Source organism: Podarcis bocagei (genome assembly GCF_964188305.1).
Source record: "Podarcis bocagei genome assembly, chromosome: Z".
NCBI lineage: Eukaryota > Metazoa > Chordata > Lepidosauria > Squamata > Lacertidae > Podarcis > Podarcis bocagei.
Genome location: NC_138140.1, coordinates 14,629,170 through 14,638,978, shown reverse-complemented (window position 1 = coordinate 14,638,978; position 9,809 = coordinate 14,629,170).

Sequence of the window (9,809 nt, the reverse complement as noted above, 5' to 3'; positions counted from 1 at the left end):
ATGTATGTACACACACACACTTCCCTTGTATGGCTTTTGTTTAATGGTGCATATACTGGCATAGGGACACGGGTGGTGCTGTGGGTTAAACCACAGAGCCTAGGGCTTGCTGATCAGAAGGTCAGCAGTTCGAATCCCCGTGACAGGGTGAGCACCCGTTGCTCGGTTCCTGCTCCTGCCAACCTAGCAGTTCAAAAGCACGTCAAAGTGCAAGTAGATAAATAGGGACCACTTACCAGCGGGAAGGTAAACAGCATTCCGTGTGCTGCGCTGGCTCGCCAGATGCCGCTTAGTCATGCTGGCCACATGACCCGGAAGCTGTACGCCGGCTCCCATGGCCAGTAAAGCAAGATGAGCGCCGCAACCCCAGAGTCATTCATGACTGGACCTAATGGTCAGGGGTACCTTTACCTTTACTTATACAGTGGTACCTCGGGTTACATACGTTTCAGGTTACATACGCTTCAGGTTACAGACTCCGCTAACCCAGAAATATTACCTCAGGTTAAGAACTTTGCTTCAGGATGGGAACAGAAATTGTACTCCGGCAGCGCAGCAACAGCGGGAGGCCCCATTAGCTAAAGTGGTGCTTCAGGTTAAGAACAGATTCAGGTTAAGAACGGACCTCTGGAACAAATTAAGTACTTAACCCGAGGTACCACTGTACTGGCATATTTATGTAAACAATAAATAAATAGCCAACGACCCTTTGTTATGAGAGTAGGGGTATCAAAAATATACAACAGCACCCCTAGATGCTGGAAAATATAGTTCCCTGGCAACCACGTGGCTCAGGAATACCTGAGGGGGAAAACGTTCCTTAGTTTCTAGGCAATGCCAATCTTGTTCCTTTCACCCAAATAAAGCATTGATCCTGCAGAGGGACTCGGGCAAGCAGTCCAAACCCTTAGCACCAGCAGTATCTAATGTCAACTACCACTGCATCCACAGGCCCCACTATTCCCAAAACCAAAAGCTGTTGGGCAGGGCAGGGAAGTCATTTTGCTACGCCGGTTCCCAGACTGCAAATAGGCTTGGATCAGACCAGTAGCCATCACATGACAGCAGCAGAGCCTCGTTAAGATCCAGTAGGTCCACTGCCAATTTAGCAACTGTTTAAGCGAGAAGTCTGGAAGAGAGATTATTACTCTGTCGTAGCAGAGTTAGAACAGTGGTGATTGCTCTAAGCACATTAAAACCTGGTTAGATTTGTATCTGCCCTCGCCCACCTATATACAAACATTCCACATGAAAATACTTAGGCAAGAATAGGCTTTCTAAATAAGTGAATATTTCACTCTCAGAATTTCCAGCAGACAAGTCTCCATCTGCCAACAGTAAACAAAGAAGAAAAAAGGTTCCAAATAACAAAAACAAAACACAAAACAAAAACCCACCCCAAAAACTGTTTCCTTACTAAAACAAACCACGCAATCTTTAAGTCAACAAAGATGCAGGCTAAAAAATCTCCCTTTTGGAGATTCAGTCCACTTGGTTTTTCTTGCAGCTGGGAGCCATTGGTGACATGGCTCCTTCTTTGCTCATTCCAGGAAGCAAGAAGAGTAAAAGACTATGAAGGGGAGGAGAGGGGCTGCTGAAAGCCTGCTAAGCCACACCCACTTGCAACCTAAGCTCAGGGCTCAGGTTAACTCTTTTATGCATGCAAGTGTGTGCCAGTAACTGTATATTACAACAGCAACAACCCCTCTCTGTTCCAGAAATGCCCGAATGGGGTGGGGTGGGGTTCCACTGGCTATCACCAGTGGAGGATACCACTGGTGGTACCTACTGCTGCCACCATTTTGGTAAGTGCATGGAAGATCAGGGGTTTGGGTTGCTCTGTTATTGGAGAAACAGCTGCCTCTTTTAAAAACAGGGAGATGTAAGATGTTCAAAGGTGAGCGAGGGGAAAACATGTCCAGAAACATCAGCGTCCCACCTCCCAGAAAGCATCTGGACAAGTGCGCAACTCATTCTGTAGAACATTTCTCAGCCAAGGAATTTTAATTACAGTCTTCATAATCTTCTTTTCCTATTAGCTTTGCCCCATAGAAGCCACATGCCCAATTTAAAATATCATTGAAAACCACACAACAAGCCAGAATTCAGTTGAAAGAAAAAAGATAACTAAAAGCAGCAGAAAGGTCTGTAAAAGCGTGTTGTCAACGGCAACCAACTAATGCCACTGGTGAGTCATGGAGGGGAGATGACTCCATTTGAGAGGAGCAGGTGTGGACTCAAAAGATGCCCTTCGGAGACCTCCTTGCCTAAATGGGTTTACATTCCTTGCCACTAAACCTTTTGCGTGGAAAAGAGATGGCTGACGCTCGTTGGGACTGGTAGGGCAGAAGACAGAGAGCACCCAACAGCAGGGGAGCCAGAGCCAATCACAGGCACAGCCAGCTCCTTCTCATTTTGTCCCCATCTTCCTATAAGAATGAAACTGAGAACAAGGAGGAGGAAGCTAATAGTCAAGGCCACTGCCTGAACTGGTTCTAAGTAAGGTAGACAGGTGGGAGCTGGATGAGGGCAGGCCGAGGCAGGGTGGAGAAATGCCCCTTTAGACCAGCCTCCACTGGCTTACCAATGAGTTACAGACGCTGTGGGTTAAACCACAGAGCTTAGAAGAAGAAGAAGAGTTTGGATTTGATATCCCGCCTTTCACTCCCCTTCAGGAGTCTCAAAGCGGCTAACATTCTTCTTTCCCCTCCTCCCCCACAACAACACTCTGTGAGGTGAGTGGGGCTGAGAGACATCAGAGAAGCGTGACTAGCCCAAGGTCACCCAGCAGCTGCATGTAGAGGAGCGGAGACGCGAACCCGGTTCACCAGATTACGAATCTACTGCTCTTCACCACTACAACACACTGGCTCTTAGGACTTGCCGATCAGAAGGTAGGCGGATCGAATCCCCACGATGGGGTGAGTGCCCGTTGCTCGGTCCCTGCTCCTGCCAACCTAGCAGTTTGAAAGCACGTCAAAGTGCAAGTAGATAAATAGGTACTGTTCCGGCGGGAAAGTAAATGGTGTTTCCGTGCGCTGCTCTGGTTCGCCAGAAGCGGCTTAGTCATGCTGGCCACATGACCCGGAAGCTGTACGCCGGCTCCCTCGGCCAAAAAAGCGAGATGAGGACCACAACCCCAGAGTCGTCCGCGACTCAAGCTAACAGTCACGGGTCCCTTTACCTTACAGCCCCCTCCACTTTGAAGCTTCAGAACCATTCAAAGGACATCTCAAATATGCTACCTTGCCTATCTGTGCCTGAATTTCCATGGCTAGGATTTAGCAACCATTTCCCAGCTCTTTCAGGGACTCTCCACCACAGCCATCATGGTAGGCGCAGTCCCAGAACAGGCAGGCTTGGCACAGTTTGGACACTGGCTGAAGCAAGGGAGATTTAAACTATTATTCTGTTTCATTCCCCACCAACCGTATCTCCCTCTTGCTCCAGGCCTTGTCTTCCTTTAGCTGTTGCACTCTCCAGTTCAGATTTCCAAGGCGGCAATGGCTGTTGCTGCTGCCTCCTGGCTATTTTGGTGCTGCAATCTGATCCCTCGCCGGAGTCTATTTTAGCACCTTGGAGAAGTCCCCAGTGCACGGAATTCCACCTCTTTGCAGAAGAAGAGTGCTTCCCCCAAAGGCCAGAGGTTGCTCTTTCCTTTCTCTGGATGTTCCTCTGTATGAACACATCCCTCAGTCTCATTTTCCAAAGCATCAGCTCACTTTGCCCTGTTTCCCTGCCCCCCCTCCCACAATACAGGGATTTTTGCACACAGTTTTGCCTGACACATGCATTTTTGCAAGCCATTTCCCCCCGATATAGCATCTTTTGCTGCCTTGGGTTCAGTGGGGAGGAAGGTTGGGATATAAATTCAACAAATAACATTGTTGTGTGTTGTTTTCACTAATACATATATATGTGTGTTTTAGCAAGCCATTTCCCCTAATATAACGCATGTCATTTTCATCACACACACACACGTTTGTATAGTTTCCCCATCATATTTGCATTTTTGAATGCATACTTTTGGTTGGAGAGATGCACTGCAAAACTCAGAGAAGTGTGAATTTTGAAAGATTACTGCAATTTCAGTTCATGTATTGGGTGGGGAAGGATTAATTAGGTAGATACATATTTTTTAAAAAATAAATACAAGTGGAACTGATTTATTCATAAGTGTTAGCGGATCCTCTCGCCTTAAAGCTGAATGGCACATTAGGTTACATACCCAAGGGTTTCCCAAGCCTTTTTTCATCTCAGAAACACTGTTGATATAATTGCAAGGAAAGGATCAGAGGTCAGGAAGTGGGTGGCTGTGGTTAAAGTGTTGGGCTAAAAATGGGGTTCAAATGCCCCCCAGCCACAAAGCTCAGTGAGTGACCTTGGACCAGTCACCTTGATGATAACCTCTAAATACATAGGTGTGGGAACCATTTTTATGAAACTGTGTGTATTTTAACGGATACATACATAAATATTTTATTTCATGAAATTTATATACCACTTGATTGTAAAGCAACAACTGCCTCAAAGCTCTTTAAGAAAATGACAATGACATCATCTGTTAAGAACAGACAAAAACAACTTTTTAAAACATTATTTTTTTAATAAAGCAATAAACTAAAAACTAGATTAAAGCACATGTCAGCATTCTACCTAGCTGGATAGGTTTCTCTAAACAAATGTTTTTAGTAGGGGCCCGAAGAGAGTACAGTGAAGGGGTTTGCTTGGTGTCAATAGGCAGGGAGTTCCAAAGCCACCACACTAAAAGATCTATTTCTTATAAATGCACAACAAATATTGTGTGACGTCTGTGATGGTGCCAGGTCTGACGACTGAAGTGGCTGAGTGGGCATATATTAAATTTAGGCATTATTTCCATGAGAAATCCCAAAGTGATATGCAATACGATGAAAGCATATATTACAGGTGCAAATATAAAAACAGCTGCATATCTAAAGTAATTTTTTTTTAGCAATTCTATATATTTAAAAACAGGTTAATAAGGAATATCACATACGGTAGATGAAATTGATCGGAAATCTGATATAGATACCACCCGGGGACATGGATACATCTGCATTTGCCAGATGAATCTGCATTTTGCAAGACAGCGTGCCTCTTCACCCTTAGACACCAAACTCTGAGGAAGCACCCTTGGCTGCACATTCCTGGCACTAGAATCTCTTGCATAGCTGTTGCTATGGTGAGTCTGTCAATCAGAGAGCCACACAGACTGAGCAGACTAGCGAGGAAACTCGGGAGATCTTCTCTTGGTGGAGAGAGCCATTGTAAACTGGAGTGTGTGTAGCTTTAACACACTGCATTATTATTATTTATTTATTTTTAGTGTTTTAATCCCCTAATCCTCCAAGGAGCTCAAATCCCCTTTTTCTCACAACCCTGGGAGGGAGGTTAGGCTGAGAGCCTGTGACTGGACTGAGGTCATCCGTATTGAACATCATGACGGAGAATTTGAACCCAAGTCCCTCAACCCAAAGGCTACCCCTCTGCCCACTAGCTCCCCTGCAGCTAGGCCAAGTGGTTAGTGTTGGAGTAGGACCTGGGAGACCAAAGTTCAAATCCCCACTGTCTCTCTCAACCTAGCCTACTTCCAAGTGTGTGTTTTTTATGGACTCAAATTCCCATCAGCCTCAGCTACCATATTCAATGGTCAGGGATGATGGGAGTTGTAGTGCAGCAACAACAACAGGGGGGACCACGTTGGCTACCCCTGGCCTAACAGCTCAGCCTAATTTCATGTGGATGTCAAAGAGGGGGAAGTGTGTGTGGTTCAATGAGAGAGAAAGGGGTGGCAAACAGAGAGAGTCAGAGGGCAGGGAAGAGCCTTAAGTGTAAAGATATTAGATATGCGTTCCTGCTTTGTAGAAGCCTGAAACCCTGCAGAACTGCTGCCAGCCAGTGTTGGCAGTACTGAGCTATATGGGATCAGCAGTCTGGCTCATTGTAAGGCAGCTTCCTATGTCCCTAACTCCCAGATGAAAAACGGGAGAGATGAGCTGCCTCTAGGCAGCATGGGCTCACCCAAATTAGAAATTGACCAGGCCAGCAAAATACCCGCCAGGCGTGAGTGGGGAGAGGAGGGGTGAGGAGGCAGAAAGCTTTGCTTCTCATCAGTGACCTTGCATTCAGAAAGCATAGCCCAAAGCATCGCAATCTGCTTTGATTCTGTGCAGGAAGCAAACCACTGGAAAATGAAACCTACTGACATGAACGCATGTGCACACAAATACACACACCAATGAAGGTTTGGGGAAAACCCTATTAAGCGTTCTGTGTTTCATAGCAGATTTGTGGCTTATCAGCATGATCGACTGCAGCACCGCACTGGAACACAGAAATCTGCCTTACAGTGAGTCAGACTGTTAGGCTCACCAAGCTCAGTATCTTCAACGCTGCCTGGCAGAGGCTCTCCAGCAGGGGAGCCCACTGGAATAAAATATTTGCTGGGGGGGGGGCAGGTAAGCCCCACCCTGTATAAATGATCACAAGATGCAGCATACCACACTATCTGAATGGCAATGTGGGGGAGGGCTGAAGAGATCTTGGCCCCTAGGAGTTGGCTCCTATGTTCTCCATGCTTTGAGATTGGGGACTCACCCAGACCTGTCTGCAGATGCTGCTGCGAACCGAACCTGGGACCTTCTGCATGCAGTGTAGGTGCTCTGCCACATGGACCATCAAGCTCAGTTTTGTCAACTCTGACTGGCAGTGGTCCTCCAGTGTTTGAGACTGGGTACTATCCTGGATTCCCCTGGAGATGCTGCCTGGAATTCAACATGGGGCCTTCTTCACGCGAAGCAGGTGCTCAGCCACTCAGCTAGGGTCCTTTCCAGGGACTTAGGAAGCAGCCTTATACCGAGTGAGAACACGGGTTCATCAAAATAAAAAAATTCCTTCCTGTAGCACCTTAAAGACCAACTAAGTTAGTTCTTGGTATAAGCTTTCGTGTGCATGCACACTTCTTCAGATACACAGTGTGCATGCACACGAAAGCTTATACCAAGAACTAACTTAGTTGGTCTTTAAGGTGCTACAGGAAGGATTTTTTTTATTTTGACGGGTTCATGAAGTTCAGTACTGTAGGCACTGACTGCCACCACCTCTCCAGGGTTTCAGGCAGGGAATCTTTTGCAGACGTAACTGGATATACCCTTATGGGTTGAATCTGGGACTTTCTACATGCAAAGCAGGTGCTCTACCACTGGGCTATTGATTTCCCCCTAAACATAAGGAAGATTCTAGTCCTCATGGTTCTGAATCAACAGCCAATTTCCACAGGAATCTGCCTTGTACTGAGTCTTACCAAAGTGGCACCTCTGGTTACGTACTTAATCCGTTCCAGAGGTCCGTTCTTAACCTGAAACTGTTCTTAACCTGAAGCACCAATTTAGCTAATGGGGCCTCCTGCTGCCGCCGTGTGATTTCTGTTCTCATCCTGAGGTAAAGTTCTTAACCCGAGGTACTACTTCCGGGTTAGCCGAGTCTGTAACCTGAAGCGTATGTAACCTGAAGAGTATGTAACCCAAGGTACCACTGTACTGAGCCACAAGCTTTCCCTAATGAGTGGCTTGTATCTTGAACAGCTCTGTCCAGAGCTGGTCTCTGTCCCCTACACCTCCTTATCTCAGAGATTCCTGTGCACCCCCTTTTCCCTCCCTCATTGCTCTGAGTTACTCTGAGAAGCTGGATTCCAAGTAGAAATTGGAGCAGGAGCTGTTAATTCAGTCCCTGTTTTAACACCAACCTACCTAATTCACACTCCGAGGACATCTCCTGATCCACTTTCACCACACCTCGCATCATTTTATAGCCAGTGTGGTGTAGTGGTTAGAGTGTCAGACCACAGACATAAAAGAACCACCCTCAGGATGAGGCCAATGGCCCGTCTGATCCAGCATCCTGTTCTCACAGGAGCCAACCAGATGTCAGGTGCAGAATTCAAGTACCAGAAGGCTCTCCCTTCCTGAGGTTTCCAACAACTGGTACTCAGAAGCGTTGCTGCTGTGTTTGTTGGAGTGAGGAGGAACACAAATACAACCCGTTTGCAAGAAAGAACAGCAATCCCGAAATTTAAATTTTAAAAAACCAATCTTTACTTTGGAAAGAGGGGGTGAGAGGAATAATAAAGCACCAAAACTACAATACCCAGCATTCCTGCGCCGATTGGAAGGAAGTGCCTTTAAGGTCTGAAACAGCTGCAGATAGAGGAGAGACGAGTGGGAGGCTGGCGGTCAGGCTGCTTTGCTCTCCACTTCACTGGGATTCCCGTCTTGCTCGTCAGAGTGAAGCAGAAAGGCGGGCAGGATAGTGCGCCCGCGCGTGTGCTTTTGCAGAGCCCGTTTGCAAAAAGGGGAGCAGGACTGCAGAGGGGAAAGAAGACGCCTCGGGCACGCGGGGAGGTGGAGGATGGCGCCGCTGGCCAGTGGGACTTTCTGCAAAGTTTGACCCGCGCCTGCAGTCACCCGATGTTGTTGCAGCAGCAGCAGCAATCGAAGAGCGGGTCGGGCGTCTGGCTGTTTAGTTCTATCCCCAGCCGAGGAGAAGCGTCGGAAGCAACGGATCAACCACGCGCGTAGAAATACTACTAATAATAAGGAACCGGGCAAGCAGCGGGTTGTGGTGGGCGAAAGATGGAGCAGAGTCGCGCGGCCGCCGGTGCGGACTCTCCTGCTGCAGAAAGGAGAGGTGCCCGCGGTCCGGGATTCCCGCAAGCGCCAGCCTAGCGCGCTGCGCGGGGAGGAAAAAACAAGATACCCTTTGCACAAAAATATCAAGCAAACCAACAGACACACATGCACACATAGATACGCACATAAACCACCCAAACCGTGTCATGCACTGATAAGTCATTTGCACACACAAGTCTGTTTGCTTACATTGCTCTCTTGACTGCAAAAAGGCACCTTCATATACACATTTTATTTGCGCGGCGGAGGGAGGGTGCTTCTGCAGCTGCAGTTCTGGAGGGATTTGTGAATGGCATTTGGACGATTAATTTTTAAAGGTGAAACGGGGTAATATAATATCTCATATGCACACTTACGCATTCAGCTAGCTTTGTGGTGGGCTCAATAGAGCTGAATTGGGGTGGGTGGGTTGAAATAAATAACGTAAAATAAATTAACTCTCTACCCTCATTGCAATAAATCTCCAGCGCTTTGCAGAGCGTTCCAACGTTCGCTGGGGGCGGGAATAGGAAGCTTCGGGATGACAGACCCGGGCGAGGAGCATCTGAAACATTCCCTGCCTTGAGAGTCTCCTTTTGCGCCACCTTGGCTGATCTACCCTTTCTGTGCCTGCCTGTACCCGCGCACACGACGCGACTGCGGGCGAGGGTCTCCCTTCTTTCCCTGGGCATGGCTTGCAAAACGACTCTCTTCGGGTGACCGGCGGTGGCCCGCAAGGAAAGAGAGGGAGGAAAAGGTGGAGGAGGAAGAGGAAGGCGCAAGGCTGCAGAGAAGATCTGAGGACACGGCTGCGGGCGAGGAGAGGGAGGAGACGAGAGCGGCGGCGGCGGCCACAGCAGCAGCAGCAGTGTGATCGTCGGCTGCAAGATTGCACAGAGAGGAGAGGAAGGGGGGGTCGGAATTGGAGGAGGGGGGAAGGAGGAGGGGAGCAACCCATGCATGGCTGAGCTTTGCAGGTGGTTCCCCCTCCCTCCCTCCTCCTCCTCCTCCTCTCTCACCCCTCTGTATCGTTCAGGTGGGTGTCATTGGAGATGTCACGGAAAGCGATTATGAGGTGCGGTTGGGTCACTAAAGGCACGATTCATGCGCAACGGGGCT